The 24160-nt window shown below is 51.0% G+C and overlaps 1 protein-coding gene across 1 annotated transcript in view; it reads right to left on the bottom strand.

Annotated features, from left to right (window-relative positions):
* The window catches only part of LOC139226546 (alpha-2-macroglobulin-like), a 209663-nt gene extending 192132 nt beyond the window's left edge, over window positions 1-17531 (bottom strand). Inside the window, exon 1 of the mRNA XM_070857384.1 lies at window positions 17499-17531. The gene's annotated coding sequence lies outside the window, so the exon portion shown is untranslated. The remainder of the gene's footprint in view (window positions 1-17498) is intronic.
* Between the last annotated feature and the right edge of the window lie 6629 nt (window positions 17532-24160).

Here is a 24160-nt window from a genome sequence, read left to right on the forward strand (position 1 = left end):
GTGAGAAAGAGAGAGAGGGAGAGAGAGACTGGGCAGAGGGAGAGAGAGAGAGAGGGGGGGAGAGAGAGAGAGACAGGGAGAGAGAGTGAGACGGGGGGAAGAGAGAGAGAGAGAGAGAGAGAGAGAGACTGGGGGAGAAAGAGAGAGAGACAGAGAGAGACTGGGGGAGAAAGAGAGAGAGACAGAGAGACTAGGGGAGAAAGAGAGAGAGAGAGAGACTAAGTGAGAAAGAAAGAGAGAGAGAGAGAGAGACTGGGGAGAAAGAGAGACAGAGAGAGAGGCTGGGGGAGAGGGAGCGAGAGAGAGGGGGGCAGTGAGAGAGAGAGAGAGAGAGAGGGAGAGAGAGAGAGAGACGGGGAGACTAGGGGGAGAGAGAGAGAGTGACTGGGGGAGAGAGAGAGAGAGTGGGGGGGGAGTGAGAGAGAGAGAGAGTGAAGGGGAGAGAGAGAGAGAGACACACATACACAGGGAAAAAGAGAGAGAGAGAGAGAGAGAGAGAGACACTGGAGGAGAGAAAGAGAGAGAAAAAGAGACTGTGGAGAGAGAGCGAGAGAGAGAGAGAGAGACTGGGGGAGAAAAAGAGAGCGAGACTGGGGGAGAAAGAGAGAGAGACTGGGAGAGAAAGAGAGAGAGAGCGAGAGAGACTGGGAGAGAGAGAGAGAGAGAGAAGGAGAGAGAGAGACTAAGGGAGAGAGAGAGTGGGGGAGAGGGAGAGAGAGAAGGTGGGGTTAGAGAGAGAGAGAGAGATTGGAGGAGAGAGAGAGAGAGATTGGGGGTTACAGACAGAGAGAGTGGGGGTGGGAGAGAGAGGGAGGGAGAGAGAGAGGGGGAGAGAGAGAGAGAGAGAGAGTGTGGAGGAGAGAAAGAGAAACGGGGAGAGAGAGAGTGAGAGAGAGAGCAAGACTGGGGGAGAGAGAGTGAGAGAGAGAGACTGGGGGAGAGAGAGAGAGACGGGGAGACTGAGCGGGAGAGAGAGAGACTGGGGGAGAGTGAGAGAGTGGGCGGGGTGTGAGAGAGAGAGAGAGAGATGGGAGAGAGAGAGAGAGACACACACAGGGGGAAAGAGAGAGAGAGAGAGACACTGGGGGAGAGAAAGAGAGAGAGAGAGAGACGGGGGGAGAGAGAGAGAGAGAGAGAGACAGACAGATCGGGGTGGGGTGGGGGGGGGGGGGAGAGAGAGACTGGGAAGAGGAAAAGACCATAAGAAATAGGAACAGGAGTCGGCCATTTGTCCCTCGAGCCTGCTCCGCCATTCAATAAGATCGTGGCTGATCCGATCATGGACTCAGCTCCACTTCCCTGCCCGCTCCCCCTAGCCCCTTATTCCCTTATCTCTCAAAAATCTGTCTATCTCTGCCTTAAATTTATTCAATGTCCCAGCTTCCACAGCTCTCTCTGGCAGCGAATTCCACAGATTTACAACCCTCTGATGGAGAAGAATTTCCTCCTCATCTCAGTTTTAAATGGGCGGCCCCTTATTCTAAGATCATGCCCCCTAGTTCTAGTCTCCCCCATCAGTGGAAACATCCTCTCTGCATCCACCTTGTCAAGCCCCCTCATAATCTTATAGGTTTTGATAAGATCACCTCTCATTCTTCTGAATTCTAATGAGTAGAGGCCCAACCTACTCAACCTTTCCTCATAAATCAACCCCCTCATCTCCGAAATCAACCTAGTGAACCTTCTCTGAACTGCCTCCAAAGCAAGTATATCCTTTCGTAAATATGGAAACCAAAACCGCACGCAGTATTCCAGGTGTGGCCTCACTAATACCCTGTATAACTGTAGCAAGACTTCCGTGCTTTTATACTCCATCCTCTTTGCAATAAAGGCCAAGATTCCATTGGCCTTCCTGATCACTTGCTGTACCTGCATACTATCCTTTTGTGTTTCATGCACAAGTACCCCCAGGTCCCGCTGTACTGCAGCACTTTGCAATCTTTGTCCATTTAAAAAATAACTTGCTCTTTGATTTTTTTCTGCCACAGTGGATAACCACACACTTTCCAACATTATACTTCATCTGCCAAATTTTTGCCCACTCACTTAGCCTGCCTATGTCCTTTTGCAGGTTTTTTGTGTCCTCCTCACACATTACTTTTCCTCCCATCTTTGTATCATCAGCAAACTTGGCTACGTTACACTCGGTCCTTTCTTCCAAGTCGTTTATATAGATTGTAAATAGTTGGGGTCCCAGCACCGATCCCTGCGGCACCCCACTAGTTACTGGTTGCCAACCAGAGAATGAACCATTTATCCCGACTCTCTGTTTTCTGTTAGTTAGCCAATCCTCTATCCATGCTGATATACTATCCCCAACCCCGTGAACTTTTATCTTGTGCAGCAACCTTTTATGTGGCACTTTGCCACATGCATCCTGGAAATCCAAATACACCACATCCATTGGTTCCCCATTATCCACCCCGTTTGTTACATCCTCAAAGAATTCCAGCAAATTTGTCAAACATGACTTCCCCTCTATAAATCCATGCTGACTCTGCCTGACTGAATTATGCTTTTCCAAATATCCTGCTGCTGCTTCTTTAATAATGGACTCCAACATTTTCCCAACCACAGATGTTAGGCTAACTGGTCTATAGTTTCCTCCTTTTTGTCTATCTACTTTTTTAAATAGGGGCGTTACATGTGCAGTTTTCCAATCTGCTGGGACCTCCCCAGAATCCAGGGAATTTTGGTAAATTACAACCAGAGAGGGAGAAAGGCTGAGGAGTGAAAGAGGCTGGGGGAGAGAGAGAGAGCGAGAGAGGCTGGGGGGAGAGAGTGAGACTGGGGGGGAGAGAGAGAGAGAGAGAGAGAGACTGGGGGGAGAGAGAGAGAGACTGGGGGGAAAGAGAGAGACTGGGGGGAGAGAGGGAGAGAGACTGGGAGAGAGAGAGAGAGACCTGGGGGGAAAGAGAGAGACTGGGGGGAGAGAGTGAGACTGGGGGGAAAGAGAGAGAGAGAGACTGGGGGAGAGAGAGAGAGAGAGAGAGACTGGGGGGAGAGAGAGAGAGAGACTGGGGGGAAAGAGAGAGACTGGGGGGAGAGCGAGAGACTGGGGGAGAGAGGGAGCGAGACTGGAGAGAGGGAGCGGGACTGGGGAGAGGGAGCGGGACTGGGGAGAGGGAGAGAGACTGGGGAGAGATTGGGAGAGACAGGGGGAAAGAGAGAGAGAGGCTGGGGAGAGAGCGACTGGGGTGAGAGAGAGAGAGTGAGACTGGGGGAGAGAGAGAGACTGGGGAAAGAGGGAGAGAGAGAGAGAGAGAAAAAGAGACTGGGGAGAGAGACACTGAGGGAAAGAGCGGGAGACTGAGGAGAGGGATAGTGAGGGAGACTGGGGAGTGAGCCAGCAGAGAGAGAGAGAGAGAGAGACTCAGGGAGAGAGAGAGAGAGAGAGTGACTGGGGGGGAGGGGGGCGGAGTGCGAGACTGGGGGAAGAGAGACAGACTGGGAGAGATAGAGTTAGAGAGAGAGAGAGAGAGAGAGAGATTGGGGGTGTAATGTATATAATGACTGGAAAGACTTGTTACTGTAAACTCACTCAGGTGTAAACCTGCTTCAACTTTATTCGTGCCCAAAGTCCGCACATGACATGTGGCTCGCTCTTATATACTCGGGCCCGATGACCTCCAACAGTCGTGCCTCCTGGTGTCTAGTGACCCCAAGCATCAATACATAACAACATCCCCCTTCAAGATCTTAGTGCCAGTCTCTTTACAAATTAAGACGGTCTGGGGCTTTCCGCTCATGAGTTGATCGTCTCAGTTCAACTTCAGTTCTGGGCGAGCGTTCTGAGTCAGTTCTGACTGGAGGCTGAGTAACCGATCTGATGGAGTGGTGATGACCATGTCAGAGACTGAAAGTCCAGATTCAGTAATGACAGCAGAGTCTTCTGATGAATGAACATTGGTTGGTTGGTCACTGACTGCATCTTCCGCAAACGGTTCCAGTTCATCCGTGTGCCGCAGTTTTATCTGATCAACATGTTTCCTGCATGTTTGCCCATTCTTGAGCATGACAATAAACACTCTGTTACCCTCCTTGGCCGTAATAGTACCAGCGATCCACTTTGGCCCTTGACTGTAATTCAGCACATAAACTGGATCGTTGACAGAAATATCACGTGACACAGCAGCACGATCATGATTCCATTGCTGATTTTGACGTCTGTTTTCAACATGATCATTCAAATCAGGATAGACAAGAGAAAACTTGGTCTTGAGACTTCTCTTCATCAGTAGTTCAGCCGGGGAGACCCCGGTAAGCATGTGGGGTTTTGTTCTGTAACTAAGCAATATACGTGACAAATGAGCCGGCAGTGAACCCTGAGTTACACGTTTCATACTTGATGGTTTGAACAGCACGCTCTGCTTGACCATTAGAAGCAGGTTTGAATGGAGCTGACCTCATGTCTAATACCATTGAATTTCATGAACTCCTGAAACTCAAGCCTTGTGAAGCAAGGTCCGTTGTCGCACACAACAATGTCAGGCAAACCATGAGTAACAAACATAACACGAAGGCTCTCAATAGCAGCTGTGGACGTACTGGATGACATAATAATACTCTCAATCCACTTTGAATATGCATCCACCACCAGAAAAAACATCTTTCCCAGGAAAGAGCCCGCAAAATCGATGTGGATCCTCGACTATGGTTTAGATGGCAACAACCAAAGACTCAGCGGAGATTCCGCTGGTACTTTACTTAGCTGCATGCAAGTATTGCACTGATGCACACATGATTCCAGATCAGAGCCAATTCCAAGCCACCAAACATGAGCCCTAGCAATGGCTTTCATCATGACAATGCCAGGATGAGTGCTATGTAGTTCACGTACAAATTTTTCTCTGCCTTTCTTAGGCATAACAACACGATTACCCCACAGTAGACAATCTGTCTGAACGGACAGTTCATCTTCACAACAGTTGTAAGGTTTGGTCTCATCACACATTTCCATGGGTATTGCAGATCAATCACCACTGAGGACACAACGTTTCACAGCTGATAAAATATGGTCATGGCTGGTCCAGATCCTAACTTGTTGAGCAGTGACAGGGGTACCTTCACTCTCAAAAGCATCCATTACTAACAGTAGATCTGCAGGTTGAGGTGTCTCCCTATCTGGTATGGGCCAATGCAGACGACTCAGTGCATTGGCACAATTCTCAGTGTCAGGTCTGTGATGAATAACATAATCATAGGCAGACAATGTCAACGCCCACCTCTAGATACGGGACGATGCATTGGTATTAATACCTTTGTTTTCCGAAAACAATGAAATGAGCGGCTTATGATCCGTTTCAAGTTCAAAACAAAGATCACTCAGTTACTGATGCATCTTTTTGATCCCATACACACAGGCCAAAGCTTCATTTTCTACCATGCTGTAAGCTCTTTCCACTTTTGACAAACTTCTCGAAGCATACGCAACAGGTTGTAGCTTACCCAACTCATTTGCTTGTTGGAGTACACAGCCAACCCCATATGATGAAGCATCACAGGTCAATACAAGACGCTTACATGGATCATAATAAATAAACAGCTTGTTTGAACAGAGCAGATTCTTAGCTTTCTCAAAAGCTCTATCTTGAGATACACCTCAGACCCAGTTGTCGCCTTTTCTGAGCAGCATGTGCAGTGGCTCTAATAAAGTGCTCAATCCGGGTAAAAAATTACTCAAGTAGTTGAGTAGCCCAAGGAATGAACACAGCTCCATCACATTCAGAGGCTTGGGTGCATTTTTGATGGCCTTGGTTTTCGAGTCGGTAGGACTGATACCATCAGCAGCAATCTTCCTCCTCAGGAATTCAACTTCAGGTGCCATGAAGACTTCGAACGTTTCAGCCTGAGTCCCACTTTGTCCAGGCTTCTTCAAGATTGTTCAGATGTTCAGCAGTGTCGCGACCTGTGACCAGAATGTCATTTTGAAACATGACGTTTCTAGGAACGGACTTCAGTAGACTCTCCATGTTCCTCTAAAATATGGCTGCAGCCGATAGTTTTCCAAAAGGACACCTGTTGTAGACAAACAGTCCTTTATCGGTGTTAATGCAGGTGAGTTTCTTCGAAGTGTCGACAATCTCCTGTGTCATATAGGCCGACGTCAGATCCAGTTTAGTGAATGACTTTCCACCAGCTAGCATGGTGAACAGATCATCCGCCTTCGGTAGCGGATACTGATCCTATTTCGAAAATCAGTTAATCGCAACCTTGTAGTCTCCACAGATCCTGACAATGCCATCATTCTTTAACACAGGAACAATGGGACTGGCCCACTCGTTAAATTCGATAGGTGATATGACCCCTTCACGTTGGAGTCTGTCAAGCTCAATTTCAACCTTCACCCTCATCATGTACGGAACAGATCGAGCTTTGTGATAGACAGGTTTTGCATCAGAATCCAGGTGAATCTGCGCCTTGGCTCCAGTAAAGTTAACAATGCCTGGTTCAAACAAAGAAGGAAACTTCTTGAGCACTTGAGCACACAAAGTGTCATCCACTGAGGACAACGCTTTGATATCATTCCAGTTCCATTTGATTTTCTCGAGGCAATTCCTGCCGATCAGCTTTGGACCATTGCCTGGGATGATCCATAATGGTAAATCGTGAACGACACCATCATACGGCACCTTGACTACTGCACTGCCAATCACCAGTATGAGTTCCTTAGTGTAAGTACGCAACTTGGCATTGACTGGACTCAGCTTAGCCTTCACAGCCTCAGTGTCCCACAGCTTGTCGAATGTCCTTTGGCTCATTATCGACTGACTCGCATCCGTGTCCAGCTCCATTGATACAGGCAAGCCATTCAGCTTCACCTTAACCGTTATCGGCTGGCTCTTTGTCAGCAACAAATATAGACCATACACTTCCTCCTCAGGTTGTATATCTGGGCCAGCACTGGACTGGTCATCATCAACAATGTGATGAGCAGCAGCACGCTTGCTCAGTTGTGGGAACTTTCGCTGAAGATGCCCCACTTTCGAGCAGCCATTACAGGAGTACTGTTTAAACCGACACTGATGAGGCCGATGATTGCCCCCACAACACCAACAAGGTGAAATCGGATTCGTACCAGTTGGCGGACTTTGAGCAGCTACAGGTTCACATAAACAGTCGAGTAGGCCCTGCTATAAGCAGCTCTGCCAGACGACGACACAATCTTGTTTACAGTACCTACTGTAGAGCTCCAACTCTTCGATGATATCTGCCTTAAATTATCGTCAGTCATCACGCATGCCTGGGCAGTCACGATGGCCTTGCTCAAATCCAGCGTTTCTGCAGCCAATATTTTACGAAGAATCACGTCATGGTTGATGCCTATCATGAAGAAATCTCACAGCACTTCTTCCAACACGTTTCTGAACTTACACAGCTCAGCCAGACATCTTAGGTTGGCGACGAATCGCGACACATCCTGGCCCTCAGCACGAACATGTGTGTAGAAGCGACAGCGGGAGATGATGATCCCCTCTTTTGGCTTGAGATGTTCACGCACCAGAGCGCACAAATCTCCGTATTCTTTGTCCATTGGGCGTGCAGACGAGAGAAGATTCTTTATGAGGCCATAAATTTTTGGACCACAAACGGTGAGAACCGCCCTGCGCCGAACTGCGTCATCAGCTTCCTCCATTTTGTTGGTCACAAAATATTGATCCAGGCGATCGATAAAATCCGCCCAATCCTCACTGATATGTCCTTACTATACAGTACAAATGCACACGAGGCCCATACTTGAGAGAAGGTCACTCTGTGACCAGTAACCTTTATTAGCCAGCACTGAAATGATGAAGGTGGGTGGAGCTTCCGCTTTTATACCTGAAAGTCCATGTTAGGAGTATCTCCCACAGGTTCACCACCTAGTGGTCAATGTTCTCACGGTGTACAACTTACGTCAGTTTATACATGGGTTACAATGACAGTTCAATACATGACATCACCTCCCTCCCAAAGTCTTATTGGGATCACAAGTTAAGTCTCTCTAGTGGTTTACGCTCCCTTGTAGAGCGCCTGAGTTGGGGCTCTGGTTGTTGGGCGTTGGCCTGAGTGTCTGCTGTTTGCGGTGCCTCAGGCCTGTCCAGACTGCCCACAGTGACTGGGCTCTCCTCCACTTGGTTCCGGTGTTTGGTCACCTGTGGTGGAGTGAACTCTACATCGTGTTCTTCCTCTGCTGAACCTCCTTTTTGTTTGATCCACATGTTTGCGGCAGATTTGTCCATTGGTAAGTTTAACTACCAGAATCTTATTCCCCTCTTTGGCAATCACAGTGCCTGCGAGCCATTTGGGCCCTGCAGCGTAGTTGAGGACAAAGACAGGGTCATTGACATCAATACATCGCGCCCTTGCATTCCTATCATGGTAGTCATATTGTGTCTGGCGCCTGCTCTCAACAATTTCTTTCATGGTGGGGTGTATAAGGGATAACCTGGTTTTGAGCATCCTTTTCATTAGCAGCTCTGTGGGTGGAACCCCTGTGAGCGAGTGTGGTCGGGATCTATTGGCCAACAGGAGGCGTGATAAGCGGCTTTGTAGGGAACCCCCTTGGATTCTGAGCATCCCCTGTTTGATTATCTGCACTGCTCGTTCTGCCTGGCTGTTTGAGGCCGGCTTGAACGGTGCCGTTCTGACATGGTTGATACCATTTCCTGCCATGAAGTCCTGGAATTCAATGCTTGTAAAGCAAGGACCATTGTCATTGACCAAGACGTCCGGTCGACCATGGGCGGCGAACATTGCCCGTAGACTTTCTACCGTGGCAGAGGATGTGCTTGAATTGAGAATGTCACACTCGATCCATTTGGAGTAGGCGTCGACTACAACCAAAAACATTTTTCACATGAAGGGACCTGCGTAGTCCACATGGATGCGTGACCATGGCTTGGCGGGCCAGGACCAGGGGCTAAGGGGGCTTCCCTGGGCGCATTGCCCAGCTGGGCACACGTGTTGCACCTGCGAACACAAAGTTCCAGGTCTGCATCTATCCCTGGCCACCAAGCGTGTGACCTGGCAATTGCCTTCATCATGACAATGCCCGGGTGCTCATTGTGGAGTTCTCTGACGTACACCTCTCTGCCCATCTGGGGCATGACTACTCGGTTTCCCCATAGTAGGCAATCAGCCTGAATCGAGAGTTCATCCTTGCGCCTGTGAAATGGTTTAAATTCCTCAGAGCATGCCCCGTATGTGGCTGCCTAGTCCCCATTCAGGACACATTTCTTGACTAAAGACAGTAGCGGGTCTCTACTAGTCCAGACTTTGATCTGTCGGGCTGTTACGGGTGAGCCTTCACTTTCGAAAGCTTCAACAGCCATGACCATCCCAGCAGCATGCTCAGTTGCCCCCTCGGTGGTGGCTGGTGGGAGCCTGCTGAGTGCATCGGCGCAGTTTTCAGTGCTCGGTCTGTGCCGAATTGTATAGTCATAGGCGGTTAACATGAGTGCCCACCTCTGTATGCGGGCCGATGCATTTGCATTTATGGCCTTGTTCTCAGCCAAAAGGGACGTTAGGGGTTTGTAATGTTTCCAGCTCAAATTTCCTGCCAAACAGGTACTGGTGCATTTTTTTTACTGCATATACACATGCAAGCGCTTCCTTTTCTACCATTTTTTGCCTGGGACAGACTTCTGAAGGCATAAGCTACCGACCCTTGGCATTAACATGCTGCAACACACACCCGACCCCATAGGACGACGCATCGCACGTTAAAACAAGTTTCTTTCATGGGTCATATAGCGTTAACAGATTGTTGTGCGAGGCCCCTTGGGAAAGAGTGACCATAATATGGTGGAATTCTACATTAGGATGGAGAATGAAACAGTTAATTCAGAGACCATGGTCCAGAATTTAAAGAAGGGTAACTTTGAAGGAATGAGGCGTGAATTGGCTAGGATAGATTGGCCAATGATACTTAAGGGGTTGACTGTGGATGGGCAATGGCAAAAATTTGAGACCGCATGGATGAACTACAACAATTGTACATCCCTGTCTGGCGTAAAAATAAAAAAGGGAAGGTGGCTCAACCGTGGCTATCAAGGGAAATCAGGGATAGTATTAAAGCCAAGGAAGTGGCATACAAATTGGCCAGAAATAGCAGTGAACCCGGGGACTGGGAGAAATTTAGAACTCAGCAGAGGAGGACAAAGGGTTTGATTAAGGCAGGGAAAATAGAGTACGAGAGGAAGCTTGCAGGGAACATTAAGACGGACTGCAAAAGTTTCTATAGATATATAAAGAGAAAAAGGTTAGTAAAGACAAACATAGGTCCCCTGCAGTCAGAATCAGGGGAAGTCATAACGGGGAACAAAGAAATGGCAGACTAATTGGACAAGTACTTTGGTTCGGTATTCACTAAGGAGGACACAAACAACCTTCCGGATATAAATGGGTCAGGGGGTCTAGTAAGAAGGAGGAACTGAGGGAAATCCTTATTAGTCGGGAAATTGTGTTGGGGAAGTTGATGGGATTGAAGGCCGATAAATCCCCAGGGCCTGATGGACTGCATCCCAGAGTACTTAAGTAGGTGGCCTTGGAAATAGCGGATGCATTGACAGTTATTTTCCAACATTCCATAGACTCTGGATCAGTTCCTATGGAGTGGAGGGTAGCCAATGTAACCCCACTTTTTAAAAAAGGAGGGAGAGAGAAAACAGGGAATTATAGACCGGTCAGCCTGACATCGTTAGTGGGTAAAATGATGGAATCAATTATTAAGGATGTCATAACAGCGCATTTGGAAAGAGGTGACATGATAGATCCAAGTCAGCAAGGATTTATGAAAGGGAAATCATGCTTGACAAATCTTCTGGAATTTTTTGAGGATGTTTCCAGTAGAATGGACAAGGGAGAACCAGTTGATGTGGTGTATTTGGACTTTCAGAAGGCTTTCGACAAGGTCCCACACAAGAGATTAATGTGCAAAGTTAAAGCACATGGGATTGGGGGTAGTGTGCTGACGTGGATTGAGAACTGGTTGGCAGACAGGAAGCAAAGAGTCGGAGTAAATGGTACTTTTCAGAATGGCAGGGAGTGCCTAGTGGGGTACCGCAAGGTTCTGTGCTGGAGCCCCAGCTGTTTACATTGTACATTAATGATTTAGACGAGGGGATTAAATGTAGTATCTCCAAATTTGCAGATGACACTAAGCAGTGTGAGCTGCGAGGAGGATGCTATGAGGCTGCAGAGTTACTTGGATAGGTTAGGTGAGTGGGCAAATGCATGGCAGATGAAGTATAATGTGGATAAATGTGAGGTTATCCACTTTGGTGGTAAAAACAGAGAGACAGACTATTATCTGAATGGTGACAGATTAGGAAAAGGGGAGGTGCAACGAGACCTGGGTGTCATGGTACACCAGTCATTGAAGGTTGGCATGCAGGTACAGCAGGCGGTTAAGAAAGCAAATGGCATGTTGGCCTTCATAGCGAGGGGATTTGAGTACAGGGGCAGGGAGGTGTTACTAGAGTTGTACAGGGCCTTGGTGAGGCCACACCTGGAGTATTGTGTACAGTTTTGGTCTCCTAACTTGAGGAAGGACATTCTTGCTATTGAGGGAGTGCAGCGAAGGTTCACCAGACTGATTCCCGGGATGGCGGGACTGACATATCAAGAAAGACTGGATCAACTGGGCTTGTATTCACTGGAGTTCAGAAAAATGAGAGGGGATCACATAGAAACTTTTAAAATTCTGATGGGTTCAGACAGGTTAGATGCAGGAAGAATGTTCCCAATGTTGGGGAATTCCAGAACCAGGGGTCACAGTCTAAGGATAAGGGGGAAGCCATTTAGGACCGAGATGAGGAGAAACTTCTTCACCCAGAGAGTGGTGAACCTGTGGAATTCTCTACCACAGAAAGTTGTTGAGGCCAATTCATTAAATATATTCAAAAAGGAGTTGGATGTAGTCCTTACTACTAGGGGGATCAAGGGGTATGGCGAGAAAGCAGGAATGGGGTACTGAAGTTGCATGTTCAGCCATGATCATTTTGAATGGCGGTGCAGGCTCGAAGAGCCGAATGGCCTGCTCCTGCACCTATTTTCTATGTTTCTATGTTTCTATGTTGGAGCATAACAAATTGCGTGCTCTATCAAATGCCCTTTCCTGGCTGTCCCCCCAGACCCACTCGCAACCTTTGTGTAGGAGCACGTGTAGCGGCTCTAGCAGTGTGCTCAATTTGGGAAGCAAGTTACCGAAATAGTTCAGGAGCCCCAGGAATCAACGCAGCTCCGTCGTGTTACGGGGTCTGGGTGCTCTCTGGATCGCTTCCGTTTTGGACGCAGTAGGTCTGATCCCATCTGCTGCTACCGTCATCCCCAGGAATTCTATCTCTGGAGCTAGGAAGACGCACTTCGCCTTTTTCAGTCGCAGCCCTACCCGGTCCAGTCTGTGTCTGTGTAGCACCTCCTCCAGGTTGTGGAAGTGTTCTTCAGTATCGCAACCCGTGATGAGGATGTTGTCTTGAAAAATCACCATCCTTGGAATCGACTTGAGGAGACTTTCCATATTTCGTTGAAAGATCGCGGCGACCGAGCGAATCCCAAACGGACATCTGTTGTACTCAAACAACCCCTTGTGTGTCGTGATGGTGGTCAGCTTCTTCGACTCACTCGCCAGTTCCTGGGTCATGTAAGCTGAGGTCAGGTCCAATTTTGAAAAAAGTTTACCACCGGATAGCGTCGCTAAGAGGTCCTCCGCTCTCGGTAGCGGGTACTGGTCTTGGAGTGATACCCGATTGATGGTGGCCTTGTAATCACCACATATCCTGACCGACCCATCCGCCTTGAGCACCGGCACAATCGGGCTCGCCCAGTCACTGAATTCGACTGGCGAGATGATGCCTTCCCTCAGTAGGCGGTCCAATTCGCCTTCTATCTTTTCCCGCATCATGTACGGCACCGCTCTGGCCTTGTGGTGTACTGGCCTGCGTCCGGGTTTATGTGAATCACTACCTTGGTCGCAATGAAAGTGCCAATGCCGGGTTGAAATAGTGAGTCAAATTTGTCCAGGACCTGTGAGCATGATATTCGCTCCACAGAGGAAATTGCATTGACATCGCCCCATTTCCAGTTCATGACAGCAAGTCAACTCCTCCCCAGGAGTGCGGGACCATCCCCCGGGACAATCCAGAGTGGCAAATCTGTTCTCCGAATCTTTGTGGGTCACGACTACCGTGGTGCTGCCTAGCACCGGAATGATCTGCTTTGTATATGTCCATAGCTGCGCGTCAATCGGCAATAATTTTGGCCTCCTGGCCTTGGACGCCCACTACTTGTTGAACTGTTTGATGCTCATCAGGGACTGGCTGGCCCCTGTGTCTAGCTCCATTGATACTGGGATGCCATTGAGGAGCACTTTCATCATTATCGGTGGCGTCCTGGTGTATGAACTGTATATGTGCTCCACATGAACACGCTGAACTTCAGCTTCCAGTGATTACCCCCAGTGTTCCCTTTAGCCTCGTAGGGCTTACATCGGGCCCGTCCTCCTCGTACATCAACCTGGCTGCAGGCTTCCTGCACATACGCGCCACGTGACCGCTGACGTTGCAGTTTCTGCATGTATATTGCTGATACCTGCAAGGTTTGGCTGGGTGTTTGCCTCCACACCTCCAACATGAGCCGTTGTTGGAAACTAAAGGTCCATTACCAGTCCATCATCTCTGATTGTCTGTGACTGTCCTTAAGCATACCATTGACAGGTGTTGAAGGCCCCATTACTGACTGCATTGTCCCTTGCGATGGCATGAATCGCCGTTCAGCTAGCCATTGTCTCTGTTGAATTCCCCCTTTGTGTTTCAACTACATGCTCGGGCATGTCCGATTGCCCCTGCCTGCCTGGAGAACTGTGTGCCACGTTAACAATGTTGACTCCCTGTCCATTTGCTGCATTTAAACCAAGATTTTTGTCAAACATCATTCTGGTCTCTTCCTCCCCTGAGATAAATGTCTGGGCCATCAAAACCGCCGTTTCCAGGGTCAAATCTTTGGTCTCAATCAGTTTCCTGAAAACCCCAGCATGCCTGATGCCCTCAATAAAAAAGTCTCGCAGCATCTCTGCTCTGCATGCATCTGGGAACTTACATAGACTCGGCAGTCACCGGAGATCTGCCATGAAGTCTGGAACGCTTTGCCCTACTCGCCGCCAGTGCGTGTAAAACCGGTGTCTCGCCATGTGCATGCTGCTCGCTGGTTTAAAGTGTTCCCCGATCAACTTACTGAGCTCTTCAAAAGTCTTGTCTGCCGGCTTCTCTGACGCTAGAAGGTCCTTCATCAGGGAGTACGTCCTGGATCCACAAACCGTCAGGAGATGAGCCCTGTGTTTGTCGGCCGAATCCTGTCCCAGCCATTCCTTAGTGACGAAACTTTGCTGTAGTCTCTCAATAAAATTGTCCCAATCATCACCGACACAGCACCTCTCATCTGTGCTGCTAGTGGCCATGTTCGCGTGGTTTACATCCCAGATTCTCGTCGCCAATGATATGTCCTTTCTATACAGTATAAATGTACACGAGGCCCATACTTGAGAGAAGGTCACTCTGTGACCAGTAACCTTTATTAGCCAGCACTGAAGTGATGAAGGTGGGTGGAGCTTCCCCTTTTATACCTGAAAGTCCAGGTTAGGCATGTCTCCCACAAGATCACCACCTAGTGGTCAATGTTCTCAAGGTGTACAACTTAGGTCAATTTATACATGGGTTGCAATGACAGTTGAATACATTACACTCACCATCCACAAGTCTTTCCAGAATTCCAATGGTGCCCACTGTGCATGCAAAGGTTCTTAAGTTACCTCCTAGCCAAATATAATGTATATAATGACTCGAAAAACTTGTTACTGTAAACTCACTCAGGTGTAAAACTGGTTCAACTTTATTCGCGCCCAAAGTCCACACATGACATGGTACTCGCTCTTATCTACCCAGGCCTGCGCATATGCGCGTACAGCCCGATGACCTCCGACAGTCTAGTGACCCCAAACATCAATACATAACCGGTGGGAAAGAGAGAGACTAGAGAAGAGAGAGAGAGTGTGACTGGGCGAGAGAGAGACTGGGAAGAGAGAGAGAAACTGGGGGAGAGAGAGTCAGAGAGAGACTGGGGAGAGAGAGGGAGTGGGGAAAGAGAGAGAGAGAGACTTGGGAAAGAAAGAGAGAGCAGGAGAGACTTTGGAGAGAGACACTGGGGGAAAGAGCAGGTGACTGGGGAGAGGGATAGTGAGAGAGACTGTGGAGAGGGAGAAACATTGGGGAGCAAAAGAGACTGGGGAAAGAGAGAGAGAGAGAGACTGGAGGAAGAGAGAGAGAGAGAGAGACTGAGGGAAGAGAGAGAGAGAGAGAGACTGGGGGTAGAGCGAGAGAGTGGGGGAAGAGAGAGAGAGACATGAAGAGAGAGAGACGTGAAGAAAGAGTTTGGGGAGAGAGAGAGACTGGGGTGAGTAAGAGAGACTGGTGAGTGAGAGAGAGAGACTGGGGAGAGGCAGAGAGACTGGGGGAGAGAGAGAGAGCGAGACTGGGGGAGAGAGAGAAAGAGAGACTAGGGGAGAGAGAGACTGGGGGGAGATAGACTCGGGGAGAGAGAAATAGAGAGACTGGGAAGGGGATAGAAAGATTGCAGAAGTGGAGAAAGAGAGCGAAAGACTGGAGGGAGAGAAAGAGACTGAGGATAGCGAGAGAGACTGAAGGCTGAGAGAGAGAGAGAGAGAGAGAGAGACGGGGAGAGAGAGAGAGAGAGACGGGGAGGGGGAGAAAGAAACTGGGGAGAGAGACTGGGGGTAAGAGAGTGATCGGGAAAGAGAAAGAGCGAGAGACTTGGGTTAGAGAGAGAGACCGGGGGAGAGAGAGAGACTGGAGGGTGAGAGAGAGTGAGTGGGATGGGGTTTGGATAGACTGTGGAGGAGGAAAGAGACTGGGAGAGAGACCTAGACTGAAGGAGAGGGAGACTGGGGGAGAGAGATAGAGACTGGGGAGGGGGAAGATGGACTGGGAAGAGAGAGAGAGATTGGGGAAGAGAAAGAGAGAGACTGGGGAGAGCGAGAGAGACTGGGTTGTGAGAGAGAGAGACTGGAGGGGAAAGAGACCGGAGGGTGAGAGGGACTGGAGGAGAGAGACTGTGGGGGAGAGAGAGACTCAGGGAGAGAGTGAGAGAGAGAGACTGGGGAGGGAGGAGTGAGAGGGGCAGAGAGAGAATTAGGAGGGGGAGAGAGAGGAGCTGGGGGAGAGCGAGACTGGGAAAGAGAGAGAGAGAGAGAGAGACTGGGGAGAGAAAGAGAGATTGGAGAGGAGAAGAAAGAGAGAGAGAGAGAGAGAGAGAGAGAGAGAGAGACTGGGGAGAGAGAAAGAGACTGGAGAGTGAGAGAGACAGGGAGAGAGGGAGAGGCGGGGAGGGCGACTGCTGAAGCGGGAGACGGGAGAGAGAAAAGACTGGGGGAGAGGGAGAGACTGGGGGAGAGAGAGAAAGAGAGACTGGGGAGGAGGAGAGAGAGTGGGGGAGAGAGAGCGAGGGACTGGGGAGGGAGAGAGAGAGGGCCAAAGAGAGAGCGACTGGGGAGGGGGAGAGACGGTCAGAGAGGGAGCGAGAGTGGGGCAAAGAGAGAGAGAGAGAGTGGGGGCATAAAGAAGACAGGGAGAGGGGAGCGAGAGAGTGAGAGAGAATTCAGGGAAGCCAGATCATGTTCTTCCAACCCCACCCCATTTACACCCACCCATGATTTCTCGGAAAGCTCGTGTGTGTGAGACAAGTGACATTGGAGTGGGTGAAATGACGACACTCACTATTCACTTCACACCCAATAAACCTGACCCCCACACAATGCCCAATCCTGGCACGTCAGCAACTTGGGCTGAGGGATGGGGCAGAAATTGGGCTGGGGGTGGGGCAGGGACTTGGGCTGGGGTTTTATGATGTTCTTAGAGTAAGGGTCTTCCTGTATTCTGTTCGATAGACTTTCTCCTGTGAATATAGGGCGAGAATATTGGGCCATGAAATGTTTACTTGTTCACCTTGTTGACTCTAAACATTTGCTAATTATTTGATGTGATCTGTTTACTTGGTTTTTTGTGCTAAATACATTTTGTGAGTGGATTCGATTTAAATTTAAAAGCAGGTTTGCAGGCATGAAGCTCTATTCACACACACGCTAAGTCCAGCCGCTGAAAGTGATTAACAGACTGGGTTTTGTGTTTAGTGACCCTGGGCATGTTACCGATACCTTCCCTGGATATCAAGGCTCGGAGAGGCACCCTGGAAGGTAGGGGGAGCTGGGACTTGTCCACGAGAGCAACCGAAATAAATTAGAGTTAGAAAGGAGAAAAGGCCCAAAAGTGGAACAGTCAGTAAGGGATATTTGATTCCTACAAGTCTCTTGTCTTCCAGGAATCAAATACTTGACATGCTGCGTGTTTGACAAAAAGCTGATTTATTTGACATAAACACAATAAATCTTTATAGAATAATTACCAGTCATTTTTAGACTGGAATCTTAAACCTGCCGTTTCACTTACAGTCAGGGACAGATCGCAGTTTTACACCAATCTCTGATTTGAAGGTCTGTTTCCAGCTCTCCCCGTTGGTCTTTGTGCCTCTAAACACTGCTGTAAAGGAGCCTTGTGTTCTGTGCCAAGGATCTCTGCACCCTGGGAGGGAGCCGCTGGAAGATATTACTTACACGCTTCATGATTAACCCGCACGGCAACTTTGCTGTCAGTGAACAGAGACGAGAAATCCACAACAATTTGTTGAAAACAAAGCTGATTTATTTGGCAGATATTCAGAATATTAAGCTCAAGCCCAGTTATCGGGTTGTTGGAAGGTTGTGGGTTCAAGTCCCACTCCAGGAACCTGCAGCACAAAATTCCAGTACTGAGGGAGTGCTGCACTGTCGGAGGTGCCGTCTTTCAGATGAGACTTTAAACCGAGGCCCCATTGGCTCTCTCAGAAGGATGTAAAAGATCCCATTGGAATATTTCAAAAAAGAGCAGGGGAGTTATCCCCGGTCTCCTGGGGCCAATATTTATCCCTCAATCAACATAACAAAAACAGATTATCTGGTCATTATCACATTGCTGTTTGTGGGAGCTTGCTGTGCGCAAATTGGCTGCCGCGTTTCCCACATTACAACAGTGACTGCACTCCAAAAGTACTTCATTGGCTGTAAAGCGCTTTGAGACGTTCTAGCCAGTCCATTCTTCGCTGGAATGTTTCTGCCAGTGACAGTCAAGGTCACCATAGTCCACAATTTCTACACCAGCGCATCCTTCCAATGTGCAACAGGAGACATATCTAACATCGCAGTTCGCCATCCATTGCTGCATCCACGAGGTCACACAGGTTCTCTACAGAAGGAGAAGGGACTACATTTCCATCCCCATGACCAGAGAGAAGCAGCACCAGCGTGCATGTGGCTTCAGCAGGAAACCAGGCTTCCCCACGGTGCAGGGGCCATTGACTGCACCCACGTCACTTTACGGGCACCGCATAACAATCCTGAGGTATTCCGTAACCGCAAAGGCGACCACTTACTGAGTCTCCAGTTGGTGTGTGACCACACACGCCGAGTACTCACCGGCAATGCCCGCTATCCTGGCAGCAGCCACGATGCCTTCATTCTGCGCCAGACCGGTGTGCCAGCTCTGTTCCAGCTCCCACAGCAACTCGCGGCTGGCTGCTTGGAGACAAGGGCTCTCCGCTATCCATCATGCTCACGACTCCCCTCCGCAACCCCACCCCAGCAGCAGTGGAGGAGGTACCCACTCAATCAGCCTTGTTGAAGGACGGTCCCTGAGAACAGGCCACCAACCATTGTCTGCATTGCAGCACCAAGATGTTGCGTGGCTTCCACCTGTGTTGCAATGGCAGCTGCCACATCGCCCATGACACCCGTCATGAGGGCTGGGTCCGCACGGTCTCTCTGGGAATCCATCATCGTCTGCAGAGTGCAAATGATGGGCTCCATGGTGTGCACAGAGCTCTGTGCAATGTTGGAGGTGGACTCCTCCGCACTCCTTACTATTGCCGAGAGGCTCTCGGGCACCCTTGCCATTGCACCTGTCATACCCTTCTTTGAACGCCACCCCATCGAGCTACCCTTTCCGTCTGGCCTCGCTGCAGCCCGCTCGTCCCCAGTGCATTGCCCAGTGCAGACCCCTCCACTAAACTTGCCTCTAACCATCGCGTCGCGCCAGTATCTGAGCTGGTGGCTGCAGGTGAGAGATGCAGTGATGCAGTGCCTTGCTCCTCCTCTTCTCCCGCCTCGCTCTCACTGCGGGGCTCAGGGACAGGCTGCTCATCTGGTTGCTGACTATCTGAAAGCATAAAGGTACAAAACTCGCATTTGAGTAGGTGCAGATGCTTGGTGGGTGAGTGGTGAGGATGTGGTGCTTTGTGCAGTGTGTACAGACTGAGGTGTGGATGCTGGTATGTAGGACCGCTTGAAGCATGTACTCACCCTGACTACTCTAGTGAGGTCGTTGAATTTCTTCTGGCACTGTGTGAGACTGCTGACGACCACACCACTGACCGAGACCTCCTGGGCCACTTCCCTCCACATTGCCCTGAAGACCCGGGGCAATTCAATGGTAGGGAACAGCGGCAGCGGGCAAGGGCAGTGGCAGTGACATGGTGGCAGTGATGGGAACAGGAATGCTGCCAACCTGAGAGAGAGGACACTGCAGGGGACTGCTCCACTGACCCACTGCCACTTCCCCCGGGGCAGCACTTTCCCAACAATCTGTTGGGGCAGAACATGCAGGGCCGCTGCCCCTCCCTGCAACCCCAGTCAACGGTGGGCAACCCAGCCACGGTGGCAGCACGCTGAGATTGCACGGGAGAATGCAGAGATTGCACGGGAGCATGCTGTGATTGCACGGGAGAATGCAGAGATTGCATGGGAGCACGCTGAGATTGCACGGGAGAATGCAGAGATTGCACGGGAGCATGCTGTGATTGCACGGGAGCATGCAGAGATTGTCGGGGAGCACTCTGAGATTGCACGGGAGCACGCTGAGATTGCAAGGGAGCACACCAAGATTGCACGGGTGCACGCAGAGATTGCACGGGAGCACGCTGAGATTGCACAGGAGCACTCTGAGATTGCACGGGAGCATGCTGAGATTGCGCAGGAGCACGCTGAGATTGCACGGGAGCAGGCTGAGATTGCACGGGAGAATGCAGAGATTGCAAGGGAGCACACCAAGATTGCACGGGTGCACGCAGAGATTGCACGGGACCACGCTAAGATTGCACAGGAGCACTCTGAGATTGCACGGGAGCACGCTGAGATTGCGCTGGAGCACGCTGAGATTGCACGGGAGCAGGCTGTGATTGCACGGGAGCATGCATAGATTGCAGGGGAGCACTCTGAGATTGCACGGGAGCACGCTGAGATTGCAAGGGAGCATACCAAGATTGCACGGGTGCACGCAGAGATTGCACGGGAGCACGCTAAGATTGCACGGGAGCACTCTGAGATTGCACGGGAGCACGCTGAGATTGCGCAGGAGCACGCTGAGATTGCACGGGTGCACGCAGAGTTTGCACAAGAGCACGCGGAGATTGCACGGGCGCACGCAGTGATTACACGGGATCAAGCGGAGGTTGCACAGGAGCACGCTGAGATTGCACGGGAGCACTCTGGGATTGCACGGGTGCACGCAGAGATTGCACGAGAGCACGCGGAGATTGCACGGGAGCACGCGGAGATTACACGGGAGCATGCTGAGATTGCACGGGAGCACTGAGTTTGCATGGGAGAACGCGGAGACTGCACGGGAGCATGCTGTGATTGCACGGGAGAATGCGGAGATTGCACGGGAGCATGCAGAGATTGCACGGGAGCACTGAGATTGCATGAGAGCACGCAGGGATTGCACAGGAGCACTGAGATTGCACTGGAACACGCAGAGATTGCACGGGAGCACACGAAGATTGCACGGGAGCACACTGTGATTGCACGGGAGCGTCTGAGATTGCACGGGAGCATGCAGAGATTGCACAGAAGCATGCTGTGACTGCACGGGAGCACGTTGTGATTGCACAGGAGCATGCTGTGATTGCACGGGAGCACTCTGAGATTGCACGGGAGCACGCTGTGATTGCACGGGAACATGCTGTGATTGCACGGGAACACGCTGTGATTGCATGGGAGCGCAATGTGATTGCACGGGAGCACGCTGAGATTGCACGGGAGCACTCTGTGAGATTGCACGGGTGCACGCAGAGATTGCACAGAAGCATTCTGAGATTGCACGGGAGCATGCTGAGATTGCATGGGAGCACGCTGAGTTTCTGCTGTAGCACTAAGATGGTAGGTCAATTCCACCTATGCTGCAACGGCAGCCGTGACATCGCCCGTCATACGCCTGTCACACGCCCGTCACACGCCTGTCACACGCTGGTCACACACCCATTACACGTCTGTTGCACACCTGTCACCCACCCGTCATAGGTCTGTCACACGCCCGTCACACGTCTGTCACATGCCTGTCACACGTCTGTTACACGTGCAGTACCAGTTTCTGAGCTGGCATCTGCGAGTGACAGATGCAGTGACACTGTATCTTCTTCCCCTGAACCCCCCTCCTCCCCCCGCCCCCATCGCTCTCTCTCTCTATTTACGCTCGACCTTGGCCTGCCAGGGGAAGAGAACTGTGTGAGTGAGTGAGTGGCCGTGCAATGTCTTTGGCCGATGTGCCCGCCACAGTTGAATAGCCGTCAGTGTAAGGTGCGAGTGTTGCAGCAAGCGGTGAGATTGTGACGGTGAAGTGGGGCCACGATTGTGAGGCTTGCGTGGTGATAGGTTGAGAATGTTGGCATTTGCTGAAGCCTTCACTCACCTTGACCTGCCATGTCAGGTCATTAAACCTCTTTGGGCACCGGATGGCTGACCATGGGACCGCTGTGCTGTCCATTGCTCAGGCGGCTAACTCCTGCGAGAGCCTTCACATGGTGTGTGGCGAGGGCTTCCTGCCAGTGTGCTGCCCCCTCTCCCCGGCCACCACTGGTGCCTTGAGCCCCGTCGGAGAATCTGCAGGCTCGGTCTGCGTGCTGAGGCAGCGCCGTGTGTGGCCACCACCGTCTGCTTGCAGCTGAAGGTCTGAGCGGATTGACAATGAGCTGCTGCAGCATAAATGCACCTCCCCTTTAACTGCTGAATAAAACCTGTGCCACACATGACTGGGAATCAGGCATGGCCCATCAAGCAGTGGTTTTAGTGCTGAGACTAAGACCACAATTCACATTTTTCACGCGACGGAGATCACCCTGACCTGTCGCAGCTGAACGTCATTGGGCCTTAATCGGTTTCGCGGCCATCTCAAATTTCTAGGCCTATGTTTCAATGAGATAATTCTTCTAAATTCCAGAGAGTATAGATCGTGTCAAACTCTGTCGCCCTAAGGGTGAGTGGAGGCCGATGGTTTTCTGAGTGACCGTGAGCACATCACCCTGTTCTATCGAACTCACGGACTGCACCGGGAGCTTACAGAGTAACTATTCTTGTACCTGCAAAATATATTGAAAGACCTGCATTTGCCGAGCGCCTTTCATGACCTCAGGACGTCCCAGATCGCTACACAGCCAATGAAGTTCTTTTCCCGCTGTAATACAGAAAACGCAGCATCCAATTTGCAGACCGCAAGCCCCAACAAATAAGATCATAATCAGATAATCTGTTTCAGAGATGTTGGTTGAGGGATAAATAATGGCCAGGACATCGGGGAAAATTCCCTTGCTCCTCTTCCAATAGTGCCCATGGGATCTTTTACACCCATCTGCAAGGACGCATGGGGCCGAAACACGGCATCTCACGTGAAACGTGGCACCGCTGACAGTGCAGCACTCCCTCAGTACTGCCCCTCCGACAGTGCAGCATTTCCTCAGTACTGCCCCTCCGACAGTGCAGCACTCCCTCAGTACTGCCCCTCCGACAGTGCAGCATTTCCTCAGTACTGCCCCTCCGACAGTGCGGCACTCCCTCAGTACTGCCCATCCGACAGTGCAGCACTCCCTCAGTACTGCCCCTCCGACAGTGCAGCACTCCCTCAGTACTGCCCCTCCGACAGTGCAGCACTCCCTCAGTACTGCCCCTCCGACAGTGCAGCACTCCCTCAGTACTGCCCCTCCGACAGTGCGGGGCTCCCTCAGTACTGCCCCTCCGACAGGGCGGTGCTCCCTCAGTACTGGTCCTCCGACAGTGCAGCACTCCCTCAGTACTGCCCCTCCGACAGTGCAGCACTCCCTCAGTACTGCCCATCCGACAGTGCAGCATTTCCTCAGTACTGTCCCTCCGACAGTGCGGCACTCCCTCAGTACTGCCCCTCCGACAGTGCGGCACTCCCTCAGTACTGCCCATCCGACAGTGCAGCACTCCCTCAGTACTGCCCCTCCGACAGTGCAGCACTCCCTCAGTACTGCCCCTCCGACAGTGCAGCACTCCCTCAGTACTGCCCCTCCGACAGTGCGGGGCTCCCTCAGTACTGCCCCTCCGACAGGGCGGTGCTCCCTCAGTACTGGTCCTCCGACAGTGCAGCACTCCCTCAGTACTGCCCCTCCGACAGTGCAGCACTCCCTCAGTACTGCCCATCCGACAGTGCAGCATTTCCTCAGTACTGCCCCTCCGACAGTGCAGCACTCCCCCAGTACTGCCCATCCGACAATGCAGCACTCTCTCAGTACTGCCCATCCGACAGGGCGGTGCTCCCTCAGTACTGCCCCTCCGACAATGCAGCGCTCCCTCAGTAATGCCCCTCCGACAGTGCGGTACTCCCTCAGTACTGCCCCTCCGACAGTGCGGCACTCCCTCAGTACTGCCCATCCGACAGGGCGGCACTCCCTCAGTACTGCCCCTCCGACAGTGTGACACTCCCCAGTACTGCCTCTCCGACAGGCCGGCACTCCCTCAGTACAGCCCCTCCGACAGGGCGGCACTCCCTCAGTACTGCCCCTCCGATAATGCGGAGCTCCCTCAGTACTGCCCCTCTGACAGTGCGGCACTCCATCAGTACTGCCCCTCCGATAGTGCGGAGCTCCCTCAGTACTGCCCCTCTGACAGTGCGGAGCTCCCTCAGTACTGCCCCTCTGACAGGGCGGAGCTCCCTCAGTACAGCCCCTCTAACAGTGCGGAGCTCCCTCAGTACTGCCCCTCTGACAGGACGGAGCTCCCTCAGTA

The sequence above is a fragment of the Pristiophorus japonicus genome, chromosome 16, assembly GCF_044704955.1.
Source record: "Pristiophorus japonicus isolate sPriJap1 chromosome 16, sPriJap1.hap1, whole genome shotgun sequence".
Taxonomy (NCBI): Eukaryota; Metazoa; Chordata; class Chondrichthyes; family Pristiophoridae; genus Pristiophorus; species Pristiophorus japonicus.